The sequence below is a fragment of the Macaca nemestrina genome, chromosome 7 (genome assembly GCF_043159975.1).
Source record: "Macaca nemestrina isolate mMacNem1 chromosome 7, mMacNem.hap1, whole genome shotgun sequence".
In the NCBI taxonomy this organism is placed as follows: Eukaryota; Metazoa; Chordata; class Mammalia; order Primates; family Cercopithecidae; genus Macaca; species Macaca nemestrina.
Genome location: NC_092131.1, coordinates 120,063,694 through 120,085,952, shown reverse-complemented (window position 1 = coordinate 120,085,952; position 22,259 = coordinate 120,063,694). Strand labels below are relative to the sequence as shown.

Genomic DNA, 22,259 nt, shown 5'->3' with positions numbered 1-22,259 from the left:
CATAAAGAGATGGCTTTTCTCACAACTTTAAACTTTAAAAATAGCATTTAATCAGAGCTTACTAGGATTTTAATTTCTTTGTTTATTTATTTAATTGTTTTTGAGATGGGGGCCCTCACTGTGTTGCCTAGGCTGGTTTCAAATTCCTGAGCGCAAGCAATCCTCCTGTGTCTGCCTCCTGAGCAGTTAGGACTATATGTACATGCCACCATGCCCAGCCTTAGCAAGTATTTTAAAGAGGGCTTTGAATTAGCTTCTCTTTGTGGATTACACTCAGAACTGTAGAGTGCTTGGTAAATGGATAGGGCTGCAGTGAAATCCACTGTCACTAATGTGTGTTCTCAGTGGGTCCATTTTTCATCCTGGAGAGCTCTGATGGAGAACTTGAAACTTAAGATGTAGTCAAAAAGAGACTGCCAGGAAATGAATGAGCAGACTCAGGGTATTCTGGATGAAATGCTCTTATTACAAAGACTCTTGGTGCATGTTCCATGTCCCACTTATGTGTTTGATAAGCCACCAATACATGTATCAGTCTGACCTGTTTACCGAAAAAGATACCAAGACTTGAGAGCTCTGAGTCACTGCCAGGTAGATCAATAAAACCATGAGATATTGCAGGTGCTTAGACCATTTATTCAGCAAACGTTTATTAATCAACCACTCTACACCAGACATGGAGAATGCAAAACCCAGTAACTTATGCTCCTACCTTTCAATCTGGGAGCATGGGGTGGGTGAGTGGAGTCATGCGAACACATGAGATTAATACATTTTATGTCTATATAAGGCAAAGAGTGGGCAGAAAAGTGGTACCTCATTATTCTTGGGGGAATTAATCTTTGACTTGAACCTTGCAAAGCATAGTAAGAATTCGTCTGCTGATTAGAGAGGACACTTTAGCCAAAGGGCAATCAGATAACCCAGTACATCAAAGGAGCCATGAGTGTCTCAGTGTGGCCAGGGTGTAAGGATGAAGCCGGATGTGGAGAGAGATGGGGCTCTGACATGAAAGATGTCCAGAGAAGTCTTATTAGGTAAAGCTTGGAAAGGTTCCTGTAACACTTCATGGCACCAGTTTGATGGACCTGGCCAGAATTGCCTACGGGAATTGTGCACAGCAACCTGTGATTGTCAGAAACTGAGAAGTGGAGGTGATTGCAGATCATTATAGATGATTATAATGTACATCTACAATGATATAGGGTACAATGTGTATTTGAATATAATCTGGGATAATGATATCTTTGGTGTAGATACAACCTCCATCGCTATTCGATGCCACAGGGAGCACCTAGAGTGTTCCGGTGCTTTGCCAGGCATGAGCAGTGCTGGTGTGTGGAGGGTAGAGAGAGTGCAGGGAGGACACGGGCATGCAGGGTCCAGATGCTCCTGGGGTGCTCATGGTCTAAGCGGGTAGAGAGATGTGTACGCATGAAAAGCAACAGTCACACTGTTCACTGTTCTTTTCTGGGCACAAGGGAGGATAATGCATTCCACACTTTCATTGTTAGTTGTGGTCAAGTGTCTTGTCTTAGTGAAATAGGAACTGAAGCTGTGTGTGTCATTTCTAGAAGAAACGTACAAAAACTAATACACGATTCTTTACCTCCTCTTTCCTCTGCTGCAGTGACTGGCAATGGTGTGGATGGAGGGGCCAGCTTGGGTGCTTAGGTGCACATAACAGCACAGGGTCCTCCACACACCCACGGTGGACCTGGGGGCTAGGTGAGAAAGAAGTCTTGTAGCTTTAGGTTCTTTATTACTGTAGCAGAGCATGACCCATCCTCACTAGTAAGCAATGCCAGGCAGTCTCCACTGTGTTTTAGGCCACTGTGTAGAAAGGAAATGCTCCTTCATTAATTAATTCATTCCACAAGCATTTGGGTCTGTGCTCTAAGCACTGTGTGAAACCAGCCTGGTTCTAAGACTTTTGGAGGAAGGAGCAATAACTAGGAGTTGGAGTGGTCAACAGAGGCATTTTATTACATTTTTAAAAAGAACCTACATGGTGCATGTGTATATACATATTACATATTTTTTCCATTATGTAAGCCACATAACCATGTTATTTCCTTATAACTTGGGAAATACAGAAATGAAAAAGAAAAACTCATAATCCTACTACTGAAGATAGACACTGTAAGAATTTTGATGAATTTTTTTAGTGTTATTATTGTATATTTTTTACATAATGTTGATAGAATTTTACCTTATACGCAACACATCTTAAAGTTGATTCATAGCATTTTCAGCTTTCAAAGTCATCTTTTTAATTGCTATAAAATAACATCAAATTTATTTCTAAATTTTTACTATTAAACATTTAAAATGACCATTTTATATACATTTTTTCCCAAGTTTTGCTGATTTCCATAGAATGATTTTTAGAAGTGTAAGTAAACAAGAAAATGGCCTCCAAAGATTTATTCAAATTAACACTCTCATTAATTGTGTACAACAGTGTTATTTACACTAATATTTTATATTACCATAACTTAAAAAATAATTTTAATAGGTGAAAAATCATAGCTAATAGGTTTGTATTTCTTTGATAACTGTAGAGGTTGAAAGCCATCCTACATTTTTGTTTACTAGTTATTTTTAGTTTTTGGAATTATGTATTCATATCATATGCCTATTTATGTGGTATTCATACTTTTCTTATCAGTATGTCTGATCTCATTACATATTTGAAGTTTTCTCTCCTGTTCTTCCCTTTCAGTTATTTTGTAAAATATGTAAAATATTTTCATATTTGAAACACAGTTCAATGTGTTGATCGTTTACATATTGATTTCTTTTTTAAAGGTCCTGTGGATTGATTTTTACGTTCTTTGACCTGTCTCAAATTTATTTCAGTTCCTAGTGCAAGGAGAAACTCTAACACAATTTTCCCTTGAATTTACTAACTTGTTATCCCAGGACAGCTTCAAGGAACAATCTTTCCTTTATCTGTTGATTTGTCCTGCCAGTAAAAGCTTATTTGATCCAGTTATCAGTGTGGAAGATGACAAGAATAAGATAAAGCTAGCACAGTGGGAATTCAGCCAGACATTTGATCTGACCATCAGGGCAAACTTCAGAGATTCAATCTTAGCAGACCAAGCCTGGGTGTGTCCCAGGTTTTGCAGAGATGTGGCCAGCTTAGGGGTGTTCTGAACTAGGGATTTAGCCAAGTGAGGATTAGCCTGGAGTGGCACACTGGGCTGCCAGCCACCTTGAGGGCACTAGATCCAGGCAGTCCCTGCATAGCACTGGTTGGGAGAGGAACTAGATGGCTCTTCCCTAAGGCCTCATCTGTGTTTCTCTCAATGAGTTGAGGCCTGAAAGGGGCCACCTTGGAACTCCCACTTGTGGCCCAGGCTAGGGAAGGCCTGGTCTGGAGAGAAGTCACAATTTTGAGTGTCATATATAGCTTCTTCTGCAAAATGGGAGCTTATGAAAGGTTTATTCACAAATAGTGTATGGAACAGAACTACCCTGCACAATCCTGTTACCGAGCATCTGCCTGAAGGAAAAGAAAACACTATATTAGTATCAAAGAGATACTTGCACTTATATTTTTATCACAATATTATTGACAATAGCAAAGATATGGAATCTAAGTGTCCATCAAAGGATGAACGGATAAAGAAAATGTATATATATGCAATGGAATACTATTCAGCCACAAAAAATAATGAAATCCCGTCTTTTGCAGCAACATGGTAGTATAACCAGAGGTCTTAATCTTAAGTGAAATAAGCCCTGACTTGATCACAAATTTTGTAAAATAATTTATTATTTTTTAGAGAGACAACATCTCTCTCTGCCACCCAGGCTGGAGTGCAGTAGCATGATCATAGCTCACTGGAGCCTGGAACTCCTAGGCTCAAGCAATCCTCCTGCCTCAGCCTCCTGAGTAGCTGGGACTACAGGCACACACCACCATGCCAGCTAATTTTTTATTTATTTTTATTTTCATTTTCTTGTGGAGACGGGATCTCATCATCTTGCCCAGGCTAGTCTTGAACTCCTGGACTCAAGTGATCCTCCCAACTCAACCTCCAAAAGTGCTGGTTTATAGGCATGCATCACTGCACCTGGCTGGAAATTTGTTAATAGTCTATGTTGAAGGGGTAGCTGAAATCACCTCACCATCCTCTGGGTTTCCAGAGCACCTCCATTCTTATAGCCCATGTGAGTTGTATGGTGGGGCGTGGTTCCATGTCCTTTCTTTCCCTCTGCCTGTGACTACCAAGAGAGCAGGGCTCATGTCATTTATTTGTAGAGTCTCAGGGCCTACTGCAGGATCTGACAGAGTCAATGACTGCTACCTTTGCGGAATGAATGAATAAAATCATTAATGGCTGAATGTGGCTGGTTTTTCCATGTCTTCCCACAGCTGGAGTACTTAATACTAGTTGAGACAACTCCTTTTAAACTGTTGGTATTTCTCTTCAATAAAGTCTTGGGAAAACCTTGACTTTCATGTCATTTTACTTTGGGACTTTTTCCAAAATCCAGGCTTTAGTTTTCATCAAACACATGTTATGATCATGCTCTTAAGGGGTCTTTACAAACCATCATCATGCTCTTGAGGGAGTCTTTTGAAAACCTTACTTTAGATCAGAGTTAGAGAAGAAACTCACATTCTAGTAGATTTGCAGAGTAATTGACATTCTCACCATCTCTGTTCATATTTGAAATATTTCAGTACTCGATGTGGGGACAAAAACATTGAGTTTACACCTTCTAATAACTTTCCAAAAACCTGTTATAAAGTAAAACTGTTGATTCGGAGGTTTGTAGATCTCTGGGGATATAGCTCAGCCTTGGAACCCAGGGCCTACCATAGCTGGGCTACACCTTCCTCTCCAGCTTCTTGTCCAGCTGCTTCTCCCTTTCATTTTAGACTCTAGCAACATCCCAGAATTGTATGGTCCTGTTGATGCAATGCTGCTTGTTGCCATCTTGCTGTTGTAAATGCTGCTTTCTCTGCTCAATCATCTAGCAAACTACCGTTCATTCTTCCTGATCCTGCTGAGGCATCCCCTTCTTTGTGAAGAGTTCCCTCTCTCTTTCTCCAATGTATCAGTAAGCTACTGCTGTGTAACAAACTACCCCCAAGGCAGTGGCTTGAAACAACTGTGTATTATTGTCCTGGGGGTCAACCAGCTGGTTCTGCTGATCTGGACAGGCTTGGCTAATCTCGACTCCCTTTTGTGTCTATCGGCAGGACAACAGGAGGCTGGCTGGTCTAGGATGGCCTCATTTATGTGTTTGGCATTGGCTAGCTCTCAATTCAGTGGATGAGGGTGACTGGGCCATGTGTCTCTCATCACCCAGTAGACTAGCCTGAGTTTGTTCTCGAGATGACTGATGCTGTTCTGTGAGAGAGAAGGAAAGCATGCATGGCTTCTGAAGGCCTGAATCTCAAAACCCAATGGCACACCAGCACTTCTGCTGCTTTCTTTTGGCTGAAGCCAGGTCAGTTCACATTCAAGGGGAGGAGATTTAGACTCTACCTTTTAATGGGAGAAGTTGCATAGTTACATTGCAAAAGACAAGGATCTGAGGGGAGGAGGGAAGGAGAAGTGGAATGATTGATTGATTTTTGTGATCAATCCACTATACCCAGCTTTGGTAGAGGTACTTACTCTGTAGTACAATTGGCCTTCCATACTGTGGGTTCCATACCTATAGATTCAACCAATTGCAAACTGAAAATATTTGAAAAATGTTTGCATCTGCACTGAACATGTACAGACTATTTTTCTTGTCCTTACAGGATAATAATACAGGATAACAACTATTGACAAAGCATTTACGTTGTGTTAGGTATTATAAGTAATCTAGAGATGATTTAAAGTATACAGGAGGATGTATGCAGATTATATGCAAATACTGCACTCTTTTATATTAGGGACTTGAGCATCTGGAGAGTGTGGTATCTGAGGGAGTTCCTGGAACTAATCTGCAGTTACCAAGGGACAACTGTACTATTGTACTTGGAAGTACTCATGTGGAGTCATATTGTATTGTTTCTTTGAGTCCTAATTCTGCCAACATGGCCTGGTACTTGCATTAATCACAGCCTTCTATCCTCTGAGTGCAGTAACAAGGCACAGGGCACTGAGTGCAGTAACAAGGCACCTGAGAGTGAGGTACCCAGGAGGCAGGCACCCTAAGGTGGGAAAGGGACATATGTACAGAATCATGGCTGCATGTCCTGAAGGCTGGCTTAAGCCGTCAATGGCTGCCCGGCAGGGTCCAAAGCCCAAAGGAAGCCCTGTTACCTCTTTCACCCTTCCTGATGGCTCTGCCTCTGCCTTCAGCTGGGCGTGGGCAGGCCCTACCCACTGAGGCTCCAGCCCTTACCCACAATGTCAGCAATGCAGCCTCCAGAGGATCTGCTCAGGCCCTGCCCACACACCCGGATGTTGACAGGGGCATGGCTCCAGCACCAGCTCTAATGGATAGTCTCATCGCTTTTAAAATAATGACCATGGGGCGTGGGCTGGCGAGAGCAGTGACATCACTTTCCTGCAATTCTGGGTCAGTTCCTGCTGCTTTTCTCTGTATCTTTGAATGACGGAAATAAATCTACTGGTTGGGTACATTTCCTGGAAGATTTCTGACATGTTCACATGTCTATCTTGGAATGTGGTCAGGAGAGCAATGGCTTTGGACTTAGAGGTCCTGGGTTCAAGATTCTGCTACTAGCTTGCTGTATGACTTGGACTAGCAACTTAACTTCTCCAGGCCTGTGTTTTCTCATTTGTACAATGATGGGAGGAACACCCTTGGTTTTGTAAAGGAATGGTGAGGACAAACTGGGATCTTTTATCAGAGCCACTGTCTTAGTTAGTTTGGGCTGCTATAACAAAGTTCCATAGATTAGGTGCCTTGTTAACAGCAGAAATATATTTCTCACAGTTCTGGAGGCTAGAAGTCCAAGCTCAGGATGCCAGCATGGTGGGGCTCTGGAGGGCTCCTAAACACCATTATTCTTCATTCATGCTTCTCAGAGCCCTAAGGAAGAGAGTGATTCCTTAGTTCAATTGTGAACTGCTCTTGCCACTCTGTACTTCCTCATGTAAAGAAACCAGACTTTACATCATGGGTGACCAGTCCCGCAGAGTTGTACAGAACCTCCCTTGGGGCCACAGGATGGCTGGATTCTGTCCCCTCATATACAAGGAGGTTATTGGGATAGGATTTCTCCCTGAAACGAGTGTGTATATTCAGAAAGCTAAAGACGACTTCCCATGGTCATCAGATCACTAGGCAGGAATGCTATTCTCCTGATGGATGTGTGGAAAGTATTCAATTCAATTTTGACCCAAAGCTCCAGGCATTGGATTAGGAAATGCCAAACCCAAAACATTTAACTTTAGAATTTATGTTTTTAAAAAACCAAAATGAAAAATAATCTTAGAAGCAGCAAAATACTATAATGGAAATTTCCCTGGATGGGGAGACAAGGTGGTGAAGATGACAATGATGATGCTGATGGCCAGACACTGTGATGAGTATTTGTATTCATTAACTCCTTTAGACTTCCCAACAGCTCCATGCAGTTGGTTCTAGACTATCCAGATTATCTAGCTGAGAATAAAAAGGTCTGAGAGAGGTTAAGCAACTGTCCCACAGACACACAGCTAATCTGTGGTGTGGAAGAGATCTGCTGCCTGAGTTCAAGTTTGTCTTGGGCTCCAGACCCACAGGTCTCTGCTTTGCCTCTGACTCATTTTCTGTTATGGGTAAATGGCTGTCTTTGGACTGCGATGATCCCATCTGGAATATAAATCAGTTGGACCCTGTATTAGTCTGTTCTCATGCTGCTAATAAAGACATACCCAAGACTGGATAATTTCTAAAGAAAAGAGATTTAATGGACTCACAGTTCCACAGCTGGGGAGACCTCACAATCATGGTGGAAGAATGGAGAAGCAAAGGCACATCTTGCATGCCAGCAGGCAAGAGAGCATGTGCAGGGGAACTCCCCTTAATAAAACCATCAGATCTTGTGATACTTACTCACTATCAAGAGAGCAGCACTGGAAAGACCTGCCCCCATGATTCAATTACCTCCCACCAGGTCCCTCTCACAATGCATGGGAATTATGGGAGCTACAATTAAAGATGAGGTTCGGGTGGGGACACAGGCAAACCCTATCAGACCCCAAGATCTCTTTTCAGCTCTAAAGTACTCTGATCCCTGTGTCTTGCATCTTGCAGAAGAAAATGATGCCTTTTCAGTGCCTTTTTTGTAAATAATATGACTGCATAGTTAGAGAATATGGGAGAGAGTGTCTCCTTTATTTTGAAGACATAACTGTGGTTTGGTGGAAAGAGTTCTGGACTAAGAGACAGGAGGCCTAGGTTTTACTTTTAGCTTTAATACCATGTGGCCATGTGACTGGAGGAAGGCTGACTCTTCCAAACTTCAGTTTCTCTACCTGAGAAACGAGAAGCTTGGACAGGACTGGCTCTAGGCTTCTGTCAGCTCTGACATTTGGGCAAGGATGCCAGGCACCTCACCTACTGCTCCAGATGTCCCAGGAGAGGTGTCCATGCAGGATTTCAACTTGCTGAAAGCACATGTGTCTTTCCTAATGAATGATTGGGATTCCTTCACAGGTGAAAATCTCAAAAACTCTGGGAAGGTCTCTAATGTCAGAACAAACTCATCTTCCTTGTATGATAAAACCAAGATCTTTCCTCTGGTTGATAATATGCAGAGACAGAGGTCTTGTCATAGTACTTGGACTAAGGGACAAGCAAAAGGGCCACACAGGAAAGGCTTTTGGTTGTTGCTTAATAAAAGCAACAATAAGGTTTTGGAAAGGCTTTAATTCATTGTTGATGTAGGAGGTAGCCAGGCCTGAACTTCTAGAAGATCCAAAGCTGGGAGCAAGTCACATGGCTGCATGGAGAGCTACCATGACCACCCTGGAACTGCATGTTTTCCCCTTTGTGCATTTAGCTAGCACTAGAAAGCCCCAATTCCTGTATCAACACCTATCCTCCCACCAGGTCTCACAACCACATGAAAGCAGGAGAGGCGGATTTATGCCTTAACAGCCCCAAGAACAAGCTTTGTGCACTGATAAAATCAGTGGCTGGCTTAGAGATCACATCAGCCCTGGAGAAACTGCTTCATGATTTGACAAGGCTGCTAAAGGCTGTTTGCATTCTGTGAGTCAGGTCCGAAGCAAAAGGAATACACAGAAGAAGATGATTATGGGTGTTTTGAAAACCTGCCCCTTCCTGCCCGCCTGGGACAATATTTACAAAGCAGACATGCAAACAAGCAGACCTTCTTTTTGGGTTTAAATTCCCTACTGAGCCAGGCGGTTCCCGTGCTGGGGTGCTTGCCCAGCACTAAGTTAGGTGTTTAAAAAACGCATTTGCCAGCCAGCTGCCTGCCTTCCCTTTGGTGATGACTGTGTGGTTAGGAAGCTCAGGAGTAGTGTTGCTCTTGCCTGAGTAAGATACAGATTCTTTTTAAGGGAAAACATTCCCAAGGATGTACACTGTTGACTTAAATTACCTTGATTATTATGTTATTTAAATATATACAAACATAAAAACTAGGTATAAGTTCCTCAGCTTATAGTTCTTACACATCTATAAATCTAAAACAAATTTACAAATGATGTGCAAACAAAACTCTAACATGAATCAAATTTAAATTGTTAACATAAACTTGATATGCCAGATCTACCAATCTGGCTTCATAGGAAAAAGTTTTATCTCTCCATTTTGCGTTTCACTTGCTTTGGTCTCGGCTTATTTAATTTTGTGTATAAAGGACCATTGTTTGAGTCATACTGTGTCATTAACAGTTTTTTTTTCCCAGTTTTTAACACTGAATTCATATTAGGCCACTAAATTATTATTTTATTAAGTTGGTTGCTATAAAAGGAAATCTCCCAATACCTAACACTAAAAGAAATTTCAGATGCTGGTTAATGGAATATTCTACACTGTCTATTTACGTACGGGTACTGAATAATTGAACACTGGTGAGGGCAAAGGCAAGGTATGTAAAATGCGTCTGTGAGCAACCAGAATATCCTATAACACATTTTATTGGGGAGGCTGGCATGCCCATACCAACATATGTCATGTGATGACTCAGTTCTTCTACCACTTAATTCGAATTACTGTGGAAACTTTTGAGGTGCCCAGGCATTGTGTGACCTTAACTTGGTCCAAGGTATTCACTAACACAGACGGCACTGAAATTTTGTGCAGCACTTCATTACAAGGGCTTATCCAGTTGATCTAGAAGAAAGGCTTGTATGACAGAGCCCTTGAGAATGTGTCCAATTCTGAAAAATATTCTAGAGAGAAGTTCATGGTGAGCGCTCATAGAAGAAAAAGGTCTCCTTGCAATGTGGGACAGCCCAAGAGAACAATTTTCTTCCAGGAACCAGGAAAGAGGAGATGGGGATAAATTTGTCCATTTGATCATTTATTCACTAAATATGCATGGAATCCCACCTGTTTTACATACCTAGCAGAGGGGATGGGGAAAGGGTCGTGGTAAAATTCATATAATTGCTCCCCTGGACAGCTGCTTGGGAGAGTTTGAAAAGCTCTTTGCAGTTGCTTTCTGAACTAGATTATAAGCTCCAGAAGAAAATTAATCTCTAACATTTGGAGTTACATGACACTTTATGCATAGTGTTTTACTGTTTAATCATCTGCTCACTTTCTAGTTTTCTTTTCAAGTGACCGTCTATTTCTGGGAATTAAGTCCTAAGACGGATAAAAGTTTGTCACTTTTGAGAATAGTCTTGAGGATGTGCAGAAGCCTTTAAGGTCCCTAGTTCCTCCAGAGTGTGTGTTAGATGAGATAATCATCTGCATGTCTAAGTCCCGCTGTGTTTAGGATAGAAGAGCCTCAGTTTACAACACAAAGCAACACAAGAAATAGTGCGTGGAAGTCAATTGGTGATCAATGTCAAATCAGTGTCAGAAACAAAAAGTATTACGAGTTTGGATGAGACACTACAATTGTGGGATGGGCTTTCTCAGAAGAGGTTTAAAGAAAAGGTGGGACTAGATGTAGGATCGGTGAGAAATAAATTATAGAGAGGAGGGAAGGGGGCATTTCAGGTTGAAGGAAGAATGGAGACAAAGTATCTAGAGAGGTTTTTTTTTTGTTGTTGTTGTTGTTTTTTTTTTTTTTTGAGACAGGGTCTCGCTCTGTCACCTAGGCTACAGTGCAGTGGCACAATCATAGCTCACTGCAGCCTCAAACTCCTGGGCTCAAGTGATCCTCCTACTTCAGCCTCCTAAGTAGTTGGGACTACAGGTGCATGCCACTACACCCTGCTAATTAATTTGTATAGAAACAGGGTTTCACTATGTTGCCCAGGCTGGTCTCAAACCACTGGCCTCAAATGATCCTCCTGCCTTGGCTTCCCAAAGTGTTGGGATTATAGACATGAGCCACCACACCTGGCCTGAGGAGAGGATATTTGTAAGAACTGGAGGGAGGATAAGTCTGGAAAGATAGATTGGATCCAAATTTTGGAGGCCTTGGAGGCCAGAACAAGAGTGTACATGGTACTGTAGTCAGTGGGAGCCACTGGATCAACTGTTGAGGGACAGTAAGACATCATAGCTAAAGGCTGTCTTAAAAACATTGAGTCATCAAAAGGTTATCAGCCAGCACAGTGGCCTTCATTTAAAACATTTTCTTTCCATTTCAATGTTTCTGTCAGTGCTCTGCCATTGCACTGACGTTTATGAAGTCCTGTTTGTAGTAGGAACAGTAGATAGGTTGCTGAGATTGTGTCCTGATGTTTGTAGGCACCTGTGTCCTCTGGAGAGAGCATGTGTCCGGGAGCACTTGTCCGCAGGCTCCTGCTGGCAGTGTCCACTTGATCTTCCCTCTCTCTGTCTCCTCTCTCTACCCATTGCAGCCCCTTGCCAAGCTTCATTCTAAATATAATACTTAACCCAGGATTTGTGGGCAGTTTATAAAACTCCTTGACTCTTGTGTCGCTCTTAGTAACCCTTTGAAGTCAGGAGACTAGGCTAGGTATTTTTCTCTTTATAGATGAAGCTAAGGCTCAAAAGGGAGAACTAAGTCATCCAAGATCACCATGGCCTATTAGTATCCAGCATATTAGGAATGGTGAGTGGTGCATAGACGCTGACCGACAAGGCGGCAGACCTGATGCTGGGGATGGCCCACCTGCAGACTTCTACCGCTGAGACCCTCACAGCGGTAAATGGAAGGTATTACATACAGCCCAGCTGCCTCCCATTGCCCCCACTTAGGCGGCTGCGTCCTTGAGCTGGGAATATAAACTGGCATCAACCAGCCTCCATCCTCACTTCAGGTCGGCAGGCAGGATTCTAGCAGCACCCATAGAGCTGACCCATGAGATTCACAGCATCTACCTATAACACACCTGTGAAAAATAACAAGCCAGGATACAGTGGTATCATCACAGATGAATAAATTATATAAAAAACAAAAGACAAAACTTAGGCCCACGAAAATGTTATGGAACAGAAAACAAGGAAATAACCATAGCATGGAAAGGTAGAGAAAAATAAAACACAAAAAATTGTTACAGGAAATAGAAGTAGTTTGGATAGCATCTGCTTTGAACTATCTGCGGTAAAAAAAAATCAATTCTATGAAATAAGAGATAACAGGTTCAAGCGAAATAACATATGGGGAAGCGTAAAAAAAATACCCATAAAGAAGCCAACAATGGGCTAGGATGGTTTAAAGCAGAAACAGAAAAAATTAGAAAGTAGAACTGACTCTGCTAAAAATTGTCAGTGATTTAATTGATCAACACCATATGCTGCTGTCCCAGAACTGCAGAGAAATAGAAAGAAATGCCAGTAACTGGGGACAATATGATAAATATGAATGCTCGAGGATGAAGAAACAAGAGTAAGTTATTGATTTTTCTTACATTACTTACTTGTAGTCAGATGTGGGGATTTGCACAGTTTCATATAATGCTTGTGAAAATATCAATTGTATTGAAAGATTTAAAAATGGTTACTATATTAAAGCCAGCAATTTCACTTCTGACACCTGATGTTAAAGACTTTATCAGGGAAGAGCACAGGAATGCCTCTACAATAATTTTTATTATAGTGATGTTTATAATAGTGAATAACTGGAAACCTCCCAAATGCCCAGCTGTAGGGGAAAGGTTGAGTCAATTATTGTGTTTCCATATAATGTAATCATATGTAGCTATTTAAAATCTTGCAAAATAATGTTTATTTATACGGGAAAATGTTCATATTGTGAAGTCAGCATTTGAATCTATCTGAGACAGAGTGCTGCTATTAAATATTTCTTCAATCAACTAGAAGAAAATATAACAATTCCATTTCTATCAAGTGTGAATTTCCTTTTGCGGAATTGTTCTGGATGAAACTGATAGATTAATTTCATGGTACTGCTTAACAAATTGCCATACATTTAGCGACTTAAAACAACACCAGGTTGTTAGTTCACAGTCCTGTGGATAGGAAGCATGGTGCAGAGTGACAGAGTTCTCTACCCATGGTGTCACCAGGCTGAAATCAAGGTGTTGGCCAGCCCCAGTTCTTGTCTAGAGGCCATGGGGAAAAATCCACTTCTGGGCCCTTTCTTGTGGTTTGCTGAATTCATTTCCTTAAGCTGGTAGGACTGAAGTTCATTTCCGTGTTTGTTGTTAGCTGGGGGCTGCTGTAAGCACACAGAGACCACCTGTACTTCTTGCCATGTGTTCCCCTCTGCCTTCAAGTCAACAATTGTACAGCAAATATTATTTGTGCTTTGAGTATCCAGGTTCTCTTTCTGCAACCAGCCAGAGAATACTTTCTTCTTTTAAAGGGCCCATGTGGTTAAGTCAGATTCACCTGAATAATATCTGTATCTTAAAGTCAACTGATTTGGGACTTTAATTACATCTTCAAAATCTCTCTACTGCAGTACCTACATTAGTGTTTGATTGGGTAACTGGGAGCAAGGTATGTGTGTAAACTGGGAGCAAGGTATGTGTGTATACCACATTCTGGGAATCTTGGTGGGGGGATCTTAGAATTCTGCCTGCTACACAATTGATAAATTGATTTTTTTTCTTAACTAATAATATGGATGTGCAATATTGTGACATTATGGAGACCAGGCTTCCTAAGATTTCATAAAGTCTTATGAAGCAGAAAAAGTCTTACAAATATAGCCTATAACTACATTTCCCTTTTGATTTGGGTAAGATTGGCTTTGAACTCCCCTGAAGGACAACTTTCCATTTCCTTTGTTGAGTCACCTGTGTTCTTAAACTTGTATTTAAAATGGCTCATTGACTTGGCTCCTTGAGAACTTGTCTGCTCCTTGTCTATTCATCTATCCACCCACTAGTCTCTCCATCTACCAAATCACCCACAGTATATCCATCCATGTCATCCATTCAACAATCTACTCATTCATCCATCCATTCATCCATCCACCCATCCATCCATCCATCCATCCAACCAGCCACCCTCACATTCAGCTATCCATCTACTCTTCCAACCATCCAGCTGTCCATCCAGCAACAAAATTACAATTTCCCCATCCATTTGCCTACTCAACCTTCTGTTCATTGATTTGCCTATCTATTTACCAACCTACCCATCACCCAGACATCATGCTTCTCATTGATTTAATAAACTGCTTTGAACTCTAACTACATGCTGGGTCTTGTAGTAGACACCAGGATACTAGGATAAAGTCTCTTCCCCCAACCTACTTATTGTCTAGTGGAGAAATGAGACAAAAAAACTAAATAGATAGAATTCACATGAAAATTCGTATAATACAAGAATGTCAGGTGGTTTAGGAGCCCAAACTGGGGTAGGAAGTTTCTCTGGAAGTTGTGAAAAAAGATACATAAACTGGCCCTTGGAGGATAAGCAGTTGTCCAATCCTGAATGAAATCCTGCAAGTTTTTACTGCATCCATCATGGAGCCTGGAGATTGCAAGTGTTCTCAGTCTCTATGAAGGTGACATTTTCCCAGTGTGACTGATGTACTGTAGAAATTACAGAGCACAGTCCTGGAGGGCTGGGTTGATGGCATTGATTTGGCTCTCTTCTGGATATGGTCAAGTGATAATGACAGGGAAGATTGAGACATGCCAGAGGCAACCTTTCCAAACAGACAGTGATGAGTGTCTCATTTTAAATCACACTTCCTGTGAGCCTGGTTTATTTTATTTATTTATTATTCATTTATTTATTTATTTATTTTGAGACAGAGTCTCACTTTCTCTTACCCAGGCTGGAGTGCAGTGGCACAATCTCAACTCACTGCAACTTCTGCCTCCCGGAGTCAAACGATCCTCCTATCTCAGCCTCCTGAGCAGCTGGGGCCACAGGTGCTTGCCACTATGCCCGCCTAATGTTTTCTATTTCTTTGAAGAGATGGGGTTTCACCATGTTGCCCAGGCTGGTCTTGAACTCCTAAGCTCAAGAAATCTGCCCACCTCAGCCTCCCAAAGTGTTGGGATTACAGGCATGAGCCACCACACCCAGTCCATGAGCCTGATTTAAACCTGGTCCACAAACACCTGGCTTTCTCTGGTATAATTTGACCAGTTGCTTTGAGTGCCAGAGAATTTACATCACTGTGCCTGAGAGCTCACACTCAGCATGGTTTTTGCTTTGACTCCACGTCCTGGTTTGTTGTTTTTAGGGAGGGGCTTTCTCTCTGTGTTGCCCAGGCTGGAGTGCAGTGGCTATTCATAGGCACCAACATAGCACACTACAGGGCTGAACTCCTGGGCTCGAGCAAACCTCCTGTCTCAGCCTCTCCAGTAGCTGGGATTACAGGCACATGACACCAGGCTGGCTTGATGTCCTGTTTTAACCCGAGTTGTTTGTAGCCAGCTTTGGCAAACCTCTCAGGAGCATATTCTGCACTGTTATAATTACCTGGGTGGTGGCCTGCATCTGGGGATCACTTAAATGCTTTCATCTTCAAGTCCATCTCAGGATAATTTCAATGAGAAGCTTCTAGGTCATTTCCATAGACTCCTCTTCCCCTCTTGTTTGTATTACAAACTTGTGTAAAAAAAGAGGATTTTGGAGACAGACTTGTATTCAAATCCTAGCTCTGCCATTAGTCAGTTGCACAGCCTTGTATACCCTTGCTAAGCCTCAGATCTCTTACCTGTATAACGGGCCCAATAGTACCTGCTTGTGGGCCTGCTGTGAGGATTTCTGGAGCTAGTGCATGTGAAATGCAAAGCACCTTTGTAAAGCATAGTAACACACTCAGAAAATGGGAGCTGCTTTTGTGGTTGCTGTTACTGCAGTGATTCCCAGGGACATTTGATATTTTAAATTACATTGGAAGAATTCTCATATTTTTTTCACAGGCAGAATTGGCTCATGGATCAGACTAACCAGATTTATGGTTAAACATGTTTATAAAAAACATGAAGTCATGTTTTTTTAAATGCAGCAGGAAAGCAAATCATTAGGTCTAATTTGTTAGGCTGAGAAAACACTGGAATGAAAGTGCTGTTAACAAACACTTAGCATAGGCTGGGCAATAATCACATGTGTTTTAGCTTGAAAGCTTCATGTGCCCTGTTGGAAGGGGTTGGGTCAGAGGCCTGTGATGGCTTCATTGAAAATGCAGAGTTGGAATAGCCATCCCTACACTAGCATCATGCTGAAATCAAGGGGGATAGACTTCAAAAGAAATTTTGTGTTTTACATCACTGCCAGGTTTTCCCTTTACAATGCATGATTAATTTAATTTTACTAATGCATTTGTTTTTGTCAATAGAGGCAGAAGATGAGGAATGAAAATAAGAGGTAATAGTAACTATCCCACTTGACCCTGAGCAAGATATCCAATGCTTCTGTGACCAGAAGCTGGTCACTTCTGGGTTAATAAAATGGAAGCAATAATAGCATCTCCTTCAAAAGGTTGTAGTGAGGGTTAAATGAGTTCATGCAGATGTGCTTAGAACAGTGGTTGGCACGTAGTCAGTGTTCAGCAGGTGTTAGCTGCCATCCTCATCATCATCATCATTTGTAATAGAAGCAGCAGTACTGTCTTTTTTTTTTTTTTTTTTTTTGACAGAGTCTCACTCTGTCACCCAGGCTGGAACGCAGTGGCATGATCTCAGCTCACTGCAACCCCTGTCTCCTGGGTTCAAGCGATTCTCCTGCCTCAGTCTCCCAAGTAGCTGGGATTGCAGGCACATGCCGCCACACCCTGCTGATTTTTGTATTTTTAGTAGAGACAAGGTTTCACTATGTTGGCCAGGCTGGTCTCGAACTCCCGACCTCAGGTGATCCACCCGCGTTGGCTTCCCAAAGTGCTGGGATTACAAGTGTGAGCCACCACACCCAGCTGCAGCAGCAGTACTGTCATAAGAGTAGGAACCTGAAGCACTCTAAAGGTGAAATCATTTCCTCAAGGTCCAATGGCAAGTAGAACAGTCCAAATTTGAACTCGGGCAGATGATTTCAGAGCCAGCAGTTTGAATTATGTTTTTCAAAATGATTTTGATGTTGTACAAGTAAGAATTAAAATTTATGTCAGTTACCAATATCTTTCTAAAAGACAACTTTGATCATTTTTCTCTCACTTAAAATCCACTAGCCCCTGGGCTTCTCAAGGGTGGAAGAGATGTTTCATTCACTGAAGTATCTCTAGTACCTGGCTCCACACCTGTTAGCAGCAAAGGTTTATTGATCAAAGCTGAGACACCCTCTCCCATCCCTAAAAGGATAAAGTCCAAACTCTTTGGCTTGACACCAGAGCAACCCACGGCTTGGCCACCATCTCCAGCTCAGCCTCGTCCCCAGCAGTTCTCTCTCTGCTCCAGCTAGGGCAGTACATTTGTCATTGATTCCTTGGCTTGAAAGATCCTCTTCAAGGTTCATATGTTCCTGACAATCTCCTACTCTTCCTTCATGATCCAGCTCGATGTCACCCCCTCTTAGAATTCTTCTCCTGCCTCTTCCCTATTCCCCAAACCTCAGGGCAGAACGTATGGGTGCCTTGGAAGATTGCTCACTGAGGGTCTTCAGTTGTACCTCAAAGGATAGGTAGGCTTTGGGCCTGTGAAGAAGGGAAAGGTACCTTAGCCAGAGTGACAGCATGGGCAACACACAGACCTGGAGAATGAATGGCTCTCAGTGAGATTTCACTGATTCCTCCAAATCATTATTTTCTCCTGTGTGAGTTGTATTATTTCCTCCTCCCCATGCAGACTCAAATTCTAGGGTTGTGCTTTCTTTTTCTCTCTTTTTTTAAGAAATGGGAGTCTCACTTTGTTGGCCAGGCTGGTCTCAAACTCCCAGCCTGAGTGATCCTCCCATCTTGGCCTCCCACAATGCTGGGATTACAGACATGAGCCACTGGGCCGGCCCTATGGTTGCACTTTCAATACAGGTGGAGAGTGTCCCTACTGCTTTTCCTGATCCCTGAGAAGGTCTTTCCAAGGAGATCACAGTAGCAATTCATTTCTTTGGAAAAACTGGTCCAAGTAAGGAAAACATGCCATGTATACCTTATGGGTAAGACAGTAGAGAAACCACTGACCAGGATGCTGGGGGAACTGCATTCTTATCCAAACTCTGTCACTCACTAACTTTCAGACTAAAGGCAAATGCCTCAGCCTCTCTGCAATTAGGTTTCTTCATCTGAAAAATGGGTATCATGTGGCCTGCCTGGCCCAATTCCCAGTGCTGTGGTGAAGACCAGATGAGCAACACTCTGTCTCTATCTAGCTATGAGACATTGGGAAAGGCATTTAATTACTGTACCTTGAATTCTTTGGTCATGAAAATGAGGCCAAGAATGCTTTCCAGATCATTTGGCTATGAGGATTAGATGAAGTAACATATGGAAAATGCACAGTACAGTGCCTGGTATATAGTAGATATTCAATGGATATTCTTTTATTTTTTCCTTCCTTCCTTCCTCTCTCCCTTCCTACTTCCCTTCTTTCTTTCCTCCCTCCTTCCCTCCTTTCCTCCTTGCCTCTCTCATTCCTTCTCCTTTGTTTCTTAGTTATAACAATGAGGAGTTAGAATAAATATCCTCTCATTAAAGAGTCTAAGTCTGTGCCTTTTTAAAAAAGTAAAGATCATAGTGAGATATTATTTGGAAACCCAAAGAAATATGATATTTTCCAAGTAGGAGGGAAAAGATCCAGCTTTTTTCTGCCCTGGGAGCTCCAGAAGTTTAAGGCAAAATGATAAACATGTCAGAATGACTTCTTTATTTCTATTTATAATCTTTGTCATACAGCTTGGTGGATGGTGAGGTGCTTTTTCCAGCATAGAAACTTTCCTTGGCCGGGGAAAGGCAAGAATAAATACTTTTCCTGGGATGAATCCATTACCGGTGCCCTCTTTCCAATATTCCTCCAGATTGAAATTTATGCTTAAAAATCCAAGTGAGTTAAGAGAGACTGTGACTTTCTAAAACAAACTCTTTTGCAATGCTATTTTGCTGTGAAAAGTCAGCGCTATTTTTTTTTTTTTAAAGTTGTGATGGCTGCGTGTGGATTTCAGGGAAAAGTGGGTATATGGTAACCCTGAAGAATTATATCAGATCAAGACCACAGGAGAAACTTTCCCATCTCTGCAGGGCCCATTAAGCCCTAAATGCTTCCCTCCTCTGCATCACCACCCAGTGGTGGTTGAGGCAGGCTAGGCTAGCTCCCACTCACAGTTTTCCAGGGAGCGGAAAGCTCCGAAATCAAAGAAATGGGTCCTTGAGGGAGGCAGGAAAGTTGTCTGTCTGGACGTTTCTTCTGATCCCTGTCTGCTTCCTACTCCAAGGCCTCCTGCAGGCAGGAGTCTATACTATCACTAGGATCTTATCACCTCTCTTCTCCTTGCTTAATTTCTGCACCACCTAGGCCAGTCCTACCACAAATAAGCCACAATTCCTGGTCCAGGTCAAGTTGCTTCTCCTCTGGGAAGCCTTCCCTGATTACTTCAGATATCAGAATTTTCTTTCCTGGAATCTTCAAAAGATTGAATCGTCTCTGCTGAATGATCTCCTTCAACACTCTAACCTGACCCCATCAGCTGGATTGAAATTTTTCTCGTATATGTTTGCATGAGGAAGGGTGGGGATGGGTCTCAGGATGGGCACTGGGAGAGGAGACAGGTCAAACGAGTGTGAGAGGACATTGTGTCCTTGTACCTGCACAGCTCCAAGCCCAGCAATGAGCACAAACCAGGTGAGCAATGAGCACAAACCAGGTGACCAGGAGTCATTAGGAGCCTCCAGTGCACCCTTACTCTAGGAGAGTAACTGCAAACAAAGCAGGAGACGGGGTTCTCTCTCCTCAGGCTTCAGCACAGAGATCTTATTTATATGCCTGAACAGAGCAAAGATAAGTCTATTATTATATTTTTATATTTGTAATATATACTTTGCCTACTTCCAGAAAAGAATGGAGTTGGCTGACAGTAAAGAGTTTATAACAAGGCTATTTATATAGAAATAGAAATGGAAAGCCATGGTGAAGGAGGAAGGAGCTAAAATGACGATACATTAACTGATGTAATTATTATGATTATAAACAGCGTGGAGCTGGGGATGCGGAAGGTTGCCCTGGAACATGTAGTGTCCATCATTTGAAGGAGAAGTGGGGAGAAAGTGGCTCAAATAATTGGATATTGCTTACAGGAGAATAGGATTTGCATAAATAATGTGAGAGTAGGCTGGGCATGGTGGCTCATGCCTGCAGTCCCAGCACTACACTACTGAGAGGACGAAGTGGGCAGATAGCTTGAGCTCAGGAGTTCAAGACCAGTCTGAGCAACATGGCAAAACCCCATCTCTACAAAAACAACGACAACAAAAAATTAGCCAGTCATGGTGGTGTGTGCCTGTAGTCCCAGCTACTCAAGAAGCTGAGGTGGGAGGATCACTTGAGTCCGGGAGGCAGAGGTTGCGGTAAGTGGTGATTTCATCACTAAACTCCAGCCTGAGTGACAGAGTGGGATCCTGTCTCAAAATAATAATAATAAGAAGAAGAAGAAGTAAGTAGAAGCAGAGAGGATTATGGGAACATTTGGGGGTATGTAGCTGACTGTGAGGATCCTGACAACTGCTGCAAAGATGAGCAAGAACCTTAATTTAGGAGGCTGTGGTGGCAAATTGTGGCTTTATTCTTGGATGATTGTGTTTGGTGCTTCTGGGTCAATTTTCAGACAATATTTAATTTTTCAGTGAGATCTATGACTTGCTTACATGCACCACTTCTTGTAAAAATTATATGATCAGAGCATATATATTTTCATTTTGGCGATAGGTTGTTGGCCAGTTAATGTAAAAGGTTTCAGTGTTTCTTAATTATTTAACCTCTCTGGGCGTTCGTCATCTTATTTATATGATGTGGATAATAGCATTTTTCCTATTTCACATGGTTGTTGAGAGGATCCGATGGAATGACTAGTTGAAAGTGTTTGTAAAAGTCAGGATAAGTAAAGCAATGCTGCAGGAACAAACGACCCCCAAATTTCAGCAGCTTACTACAAAAAATATGTATTTCTCACTCATGTTCATGTCCAGTGTGGGTCAGCAAGGAGATACTGTCTCTTACAGTCATGCAAGGCCCCTTGCTGGAGAAGCTGCACCTCCATATGTGCTTCCACTATCACGAGGGCAGAGGAGAGGGAGCATGGTGCATGCTCTGAAGGCTCTTAAGACTTCACATGTGTGACATATGTCACTTCTACTCATGTATCATCAGCCAAACCAAGTCACATGGCCATAGTCTCACTTGAAAAGGGGCAGGAGAAATGCAAACTTACCATGGGCCCAAAGGAGAAGAGAATCAGAGTATTTGTGGACAGTTTTAATTTTGGCACAAACTTGAAAGTACTTAGAATTTGCTCCAAAAATATATGAATATTTTCACTCTCCAAGCAGCTGTATTTGTATCACAACGGAAGTCCTGAACTCTAAACTGCAGGCAGCATTACTGATGTCAGAATAGCTCATCCGTTTCAACAGGTCAACTCCACGATGTAGCAGTGGTCCAAACTGAAGCCGGTGCGCCACTTACTAGCTACTGCAGAGAGACTGGAGAAGTGTCACCTCTTGCCAACTCCCATTGATTGTTGGTGGCTTCTGGGAGATTTGTGTAAAGGATTGGATCTGGGGCTTGAAGAGAAAGAGTTGCAATTGACTAATAATGTCTAACATGGGAACAAGAAGTGGGAAGCGGAAGCCATTGCCAGGCTTTTGTCGTCCTTAATCAATT

The 22,259-nt window shown here is 42.2% G+C and overlaps 1 protein-coding gene across 6 annotated transcripts in view; it reads left to right on the top strand.

Annotated features, from left to right (window-relative positions):
• Positions 1-22,259, top strand: part of CEMI (cell migration inducing hyaluronidase 1) — a 172,477-nt gene that overhangs the window by 16,667 nt on the left and 133,551 nt on the right. The gene's annotated exons all lie outside the window — the stretch shown is intronic.